This window comes from Vicugna pacos, chromosome 11 (assembly GCF_048564905.1).
Source record: "Vicugna pacos chromosome 11, VicPac4, whole genome shotgun sequence".
Classification (NCBI taxonomy): domain Eukaryota; kingdom Metazoa; phylum Chordata; class Mammalia; order Artiodactyla; family Camelidae; genus Vicugna; species Vicugna pacos.
In genome coordinates this window covers 98210658-98216874 of record NC_132997.1, presented here as the reverse complement: position 1 = coordinate 98216874, position 6217 = coordinate 98210658, and the positions used below count along the sequence as shown (strand labels likewise).

General features: G+C 53.2%; 1 protein-coding gene across 2 annotated transcripts in view; it reads right to left on the bottom strand.

The window, feature by feature from the left end:
* Positions 1-4206: 4206 nt before the first annotated feature.
* Positions 4207-6217, bottom strand: part of PTPRE (protein tyrosine phosphatase receptor type E) — a 149200-nt gene continuing 147189 nt past the window's right edge. Inside the window, exon 21 of one of the 2 annotated variants that reach the window (XM_072972110.1) lies at positions 4207-6049. The gene's annotated coding sequence lies outside the window, so the exon portion shown is untranslated. The remainder of the gene's footprint in view (positions 6050-6217) is intronic. The other variant, XM_072972111.1, reaches the window with a different exon arrangement.

The following is a 6217-nucleotide window of genomic DNA, read 5'->3' as shown; positions in this document are numbered from 1 at the left end:
CATGAGGAAGAGTGAGTGACAGACTGAGGGAGGAGGGCTGCGGAGGGAGATGGAGGAGACATCTGAGGGCAAGCGATGGTCGAGCTGGGCCAGGAAGAGGGGTGGGACCCTGGCCAGCAGCAGGGAGGGTATTGTAGGAAGTGCGCCCTCACTAGGAAAGGCACTTTCTTAGAAGGTGCGCGTCATAAAGACACCATTTAGGTGGGCAAGACTCAAGAAACTAAAGTTGTAGGAATTTTCTATGATTAAGTTGTCCGGCCTAGACTTGGCAAGAATTAGGACCCTTACACGTAGAAAGCCCAGTTAGCTGCATGCCTGGGGACTGGAATGTACTGATTGGTTAAACAGCCCCTTGCGGTTCAGTTCTAACCAAAACCCTCACCGAAATAGACCAGCTGCTTTCTTAGCTTCATCAGCGCAGCATGTCAAGAGCTCAAGGCTGGTTTTATTTTCTAGAGTGGGAGGTGCCGGATTAGAAAAGCTATTCAAAAAAAATATTTTAAAAAACAAGAGTCCGCAGGACACCTTTATTTAGCACGTTTCTGGGGGAGCATCAGACAGGAATATTAACCATTCAGCCAGGCTGCGTTTGAGAAGGGGGTGCAAGAAATAAATGCTCACCCACGTGCTGTGTGGCTTGGTGACCTCTGAGCCTGATTCCAAGCGAGGAGCAGCCCCCTGACGGGAGGTTCTCAGTAAACAGAAGCTATTTTTACATTTTTATCTTCAGGCTTTCTCATCCCCAGTCTCTCCTGGACTTTTCTCCTCTAATTCTGTACCAGCCAATTCTTGCCTTCCTTCGGCAAGACCCTGTACCCCTCGGCACACAGACACAGACGTGCACACATACACGGGCACGTATACACACATACACATGGACACGCACTTATACACGCGCACACATGCATAAGAACACACACACACACCACACACCCTGCTCTCTTCTCTGCCTGGGACTTTCCCCACCTCCTGCTTCGTAAGACGGTTCCCTCAGCCCTGAGCTCAGCGCCAGTGAGACTCCCTCCAAAAGCCTTGCTCACTTGCACTCCTGTCTCCCGGGCTGGGCTGGGCTGGGCTGGTCCCCGGCTCTGTGGCCCGGAGCCCTGCTGTGCTTCTTGGTAGAATGTGGCCCAGTGGAACCTGGACCTCCCCACTCCTAGGACTAAGCTGTGTCCATCCAGGAAGGCAGACCATGGATTTACCGGTCCCTCTGCTCTGGTGACCAGACTCAGGAGGTGTCTGAGATGAAATGATCTTAAAGCCCACAGTATTTTTATTACAGGGAGGGCAGACCAAAGAAAACAGGAGCAAACCAAGAAGGAGAAGGGGCCGCCCGGGGCGGGGCCGAGGGCTGGTTCGCTGGCCTGTCTCCCCGTCCACAGCTCCACGGCTGGACGGCTCCTCCCGCTCCTGACCAGCCAGCCCCCCACAGCCCCGCAGGACTAGCCCTCATATTTGGGAATAGGGACCCCCTGCAACCCTGGCCACATCCAATTCGTCTGAACAGAAGTAGGGAGTCCAGGGGTGGGGGTTTGTCCGGGGCCACAGTCAGCACGTGCCAGCGCATGTCGCTCCCGGCCACCCTCACGTGACCAAGATCCTGGAGAGAACTTGCAGGCAAGTCCTGGGGTAGGAGCCCGTGGGGGGGTCAGTTTTTCCCCGGGGAAGTTTGCCATCAGGGGCAGAGAAGGGTTTTCGGTGTCTGGGCGTCTGAAGTTCATTACTGCCGGGAGATGCCGAGGAAGGAAGGAAGGGGAGGCCGCCCTCAGCCCTAAACAGAGTCAAGACCGAGGAACTTAGGCCTTGGCTGCCGGGCACGGGGGTGAGGCATCCGGGTTGCTGTGGAGAGACTACGTCGCAAATGTCAGGACCATAAAGCAAATTCTAGCTACTTAACGAAAATCGATGTAAGATACTGTGGCTGGGATCCTACCATTTGCTGGGCTGTCTAGAAAATTCCTCTATAATTGCTGCTGAAATCATCTCCCCAGACAGAGCAGTGTCACTGCAGCCACAGCTCGAGGGACCCTGGTTCTGGCGCCGTGCAGACCCCCAGCGCCCGGGCCGTCTCCTGGGCCTGGTCGCAGCCTCCCTGCTGGTACGAGCACCACATCAACACCCGAGCACCCGGTGGTCTGTAAGCCGGGGGGTCATCCATATCGCTCTTCACAGAGGAGCGGAAAGGGCCCGTGACTCGTTCCCGGGAAGCCCCTCCTGGCGTCGACACGACGGCTTCCCGGAGTGAAGGTCTGGCTTGGTACGTTTGTTGGCTGGGTCATGCTGGAGTCAGCCTTGCGTTCACCGGCCCCACCTCCAGCCTGGCAAGTCCTGAAGCTTCCTGGACAAGGGTCATTAAATAGCCATCGATGACTGTCCTTTATGAAATATTGAAGGGAAACATTTATTATAGGAATAACAAAGGGTCATATCAACGTTTTAAAAAGAATTACAATGAATCAATGAGGACAGGTCAAATGACACAATTAGGAGCATGGATAAAAAGTAGGGACTGGTGATTCACAGATGAAACACGAACAACAAACGTGTGACAACACGCTCAGCCCACTGAAGTCAGGCAAATGCAAGCATGAGGCAAGACAGATTTTTTTGCCTCTCCATTTTACAAAGTTCAAAGGCTTGCTGTTATCCGGTCAGTGATGGGTAGAGAGATGGCCACCATCTGCACCACAGGTGGCCAGATGAGTTGGGACATCCTTTGGAGGTGGCAGTTTTTCTGACCCAGAAACTCCACTTCTGGGAAGCTCTCTGTTAGAGATACTTTGCACGTGAGAGCAAACACATTTGCACAAATACGTTCGTCATAAAACTGCAGTGTGACAACGCAGGCTGAGGGGAACTGCCCGACGTCCACCACTGTCCACCTGCAGTGGTTTACACCGGGGATGCCAAGCGCCCTCAGACAGGACGAGGAAGCTGTGCACGTGCTGACACGGCCAGAGTCTAACACAGAGCATTAGACAAAAGGGCAAGTCGCACAGCGGCCCATAGGCGGTGTGCTGTGTCGCTTCTAAGATACAAGGTTTCCACTGCTAACCTCTTGAACGTCAGGACGTATCTCAGAACCGATGGCACCTTGGAAGAGACAACTGGCAGTGTGCTGGCTGTCTTACTGGAACGTAAAGGGGATTTGGCAATTTTGTCATCCTGGATTTGATGCTATACCAGGAGTCTGACACTGTTGCTCTGAAAAACAAACCATCAAACCACAGTCCGTGTGTTTATGTAGCTGTACGCTCTAAATCTGCGGACAGCTGTCTGGAAGGACGTACCCCTAAGTTATCAGTGGATCGAGGCAGGGAAGAGGAGTCGGGTGAAGGGCCAAGTTCACATGCGCTCTTTCTGTTTGGCTTGAGCTTTACAACAAACACATCTCCCTGTGTTGCTTCAGTGGCACCATCTTTTGAGACCAGGGGCCGGTGCCTCGGGAGACAACTCCCCACCTGGGAGTCGGAGGAGGGGAGGCCGCAGGCCGGGGAGGCCAGAAGCCCTCCTGGCTGCCGAGCTAGTCTCGTGTCTAGAGCCTGGGTTTGGGGGGTAGCCTGTACCCTGGGACGGGGAGGACTCTCACCCCGAGTCACCCAATCATGGGTACTGCCGCAGAGCCTGCTGAGCAGCACGCCCCTAATCCGTGCCCTCCAACCCCAGCCGGGAGCTCACCTCCCCCGGCCGTGGGCCCACCGGCCCTCCCACCCTTCCAGTACCTGGTGCCACGTCAGTACGTTTCCACCTGACAAGGGGCTCCTCTGGGGCAGGCCTGGCGTTTGTCCCCTTTCGGCCCCTCGCACCCTCCTGAGGCTGTGGGCTTGGGCCGGTTGGTCCCTGGTAGGCTGGGATGCCCGTGTGCACCTTCGCGGCCCCTCTTCCGACCTCTCCTCCCCATCCACCGCCTCCGGGGGTGCCCCAGCTTTCACCTCTCCGCCTCTGTTCCCCGGGGGAGGGAGCCACCGCACCGAGGGCAGAAGCAAGGCGTCCCCTTATCTACCACATAGACAGACGCGCAGACGGACAGACCCAGAAGGAAAACCAACGCTAAACCCAACGTAGAGCAAAGAGCGATCACTGCTGGTGGGTTTTTTTTTTTTTTGCAAGGGGGGGTGAATTGAGTGGAGGGAGAAGAATAAGAGGTTTTCAGATCACTCATTTTAACAAATATAACAAGGCTTATAAAATTTATTTATTAAATAAATACAACAAATAGTAAAAAGCATCTGTTTAAATCCCAGAGTATGTGAAAGAGGAAGCTGGTGCGTGGGTCAGGGGAGGGTGGAGAGAGAGCTGGGACCACCAGGGACATAGGGTGTGTCAAGCGTGGGGGGCCTCACAGGAGTTACTACTTAAGAGGAGAAGCAACGTTAGAAGGATTTCCTGATTCCACCTGGCCGTGGGCTTGGAGCTCGCTGCCATCCTCCCTTCTGAGATTCTGAGAAACCAGCACAGCGCGCAGAGCCCTGTTCGGATTCCAGGGGGAACGTGCGCCCCCTGCAGGGCGAGTTATTTGACTCCACGCTTCACGCACGATGAGAACTGGGCTCACCCACCGGCCACTGCACTCACTCTTGCCAGGGGAGCTGCTTGATGCTGTGTCCGAGCTAAATTTTAGAAGCCCTAAAATCATCTTATATAAGTCAGCGCTTACCTCCTAACGAATGTCTTGTCTAAAGGGATCTAAGGCACAAGGCTGGGAAGAGAAGACTGCAGGGAAGAAAGAGACGCAGGCTGAGAGTCAAAGTAAAGATTTATCCTTGTATCTGAATGTTTTGGATCTTACAATTTGCATATACAAAGAATTGAGCGACATCCACTGGCATTACAGTCAGAGCAAGATCAAATTATAACTGTAATAAAAGAAAAAAATGGTAGTTGAAACTGAAATACATACATATATTATAAAGATTGCATATAAATTAAACACAACTCAGGTAAGCAAAACTGAAGTATCAGTTACACATACATTTTTAAAAATAACATGGGCATGTCTCCGAACGCTGAAACAGAGGCGTCAGGCTCATTTTAAAAAGTTTTTAAAAACACATAAAAATACCTTTTAAAACACTGGTGTGCATTCTTCACTCGTATAGCACGTGGAGAAAAACCGCACAGCGAGTCACACAGTGACCGATAAAGCATGGAGGTCAGAATGGTGGCCTTCTAACCCCTATTTGGCGTTTGAATGCAAAGGCATGCAGCAGAGAGAGATGGCTTCGCCAGCATGGCGCAGTTTCGTTATGTACACGGACTTTCTTTGACCAAAGGGAGAGAAGAGAGAACTTTCTGGGCCAGACAGGACACCGAGTCCCAGAGGGCCCACCAAGGCTATTGGACTGGGAGAGGCCAGGAGGCTGCTCTTACTGGGCCTCCTGTTCAGGCAGGTGCTGCCCTGAGTGCAGAGGGGGTCCTGACCCAAGGGACCGTGGCTTCTGCTATGTTTTCTGAACCACAAGGGCCGAAGTGCAGTGGACACGGGGGCGGGCCAAGGGAGCAGAGGAACACACATGGGCGCTTTCCTGACGGCACCCCCAGTAGGTCTGCCTTAATCTCAAGTTGAGAGATGCCACTTAGACCATTAAGGGGCCTGCAGGATTCTGATGAAATGTTCCTAAATCTGACCCAAAGACATGCACCTCGGCCCTGACTCTGGACCCCATGTTGCCTTCACCCCAAACAGTGGCTCTGTTTCTAGGCTTCGGTGCTCACTCAGTCTTTTCTCTTCCCCTGTAGTCAAAGAAGGGCTTCGGGCTTGGGATTTTAACAATGACAACAAATGGACCACCTGGCAGGTCTTGCAAAGCACTCTCCGTTTTCCTCCCGGGCCCAAATGCATGCTCGTGTGCCCAGAAGGCAGATGGGCGCCTCCAGCTGTGTGTGGCCCAGGGCAGCAGCTGGTGGTGATGGCAGCGCTGGCAAGTTGTGCTTTTGTCCGTCAGCTGGGCGCCTCCTCCGGCCAGTGGGCGGGGCTCGGAGGCGTGGTGGAAACTTGATGCCTTGGGCCCGCTATTGGGACTTAACCGACCCTGGGATGAAATGAACGCTAGAAATGAACATGGGATAAACAGGGCGGTAGGAAGGTGCAATCAGTTACCAGTGGAAATGGCAAGTAAGGCCTTTAGACTCATATTTCTTTTAAAAAGCAAAAAAAGTACCCCCAAATGCACATGTCCAATGTGTTCAGAAAGGTAGACCAGATGTCTTTTTGGTA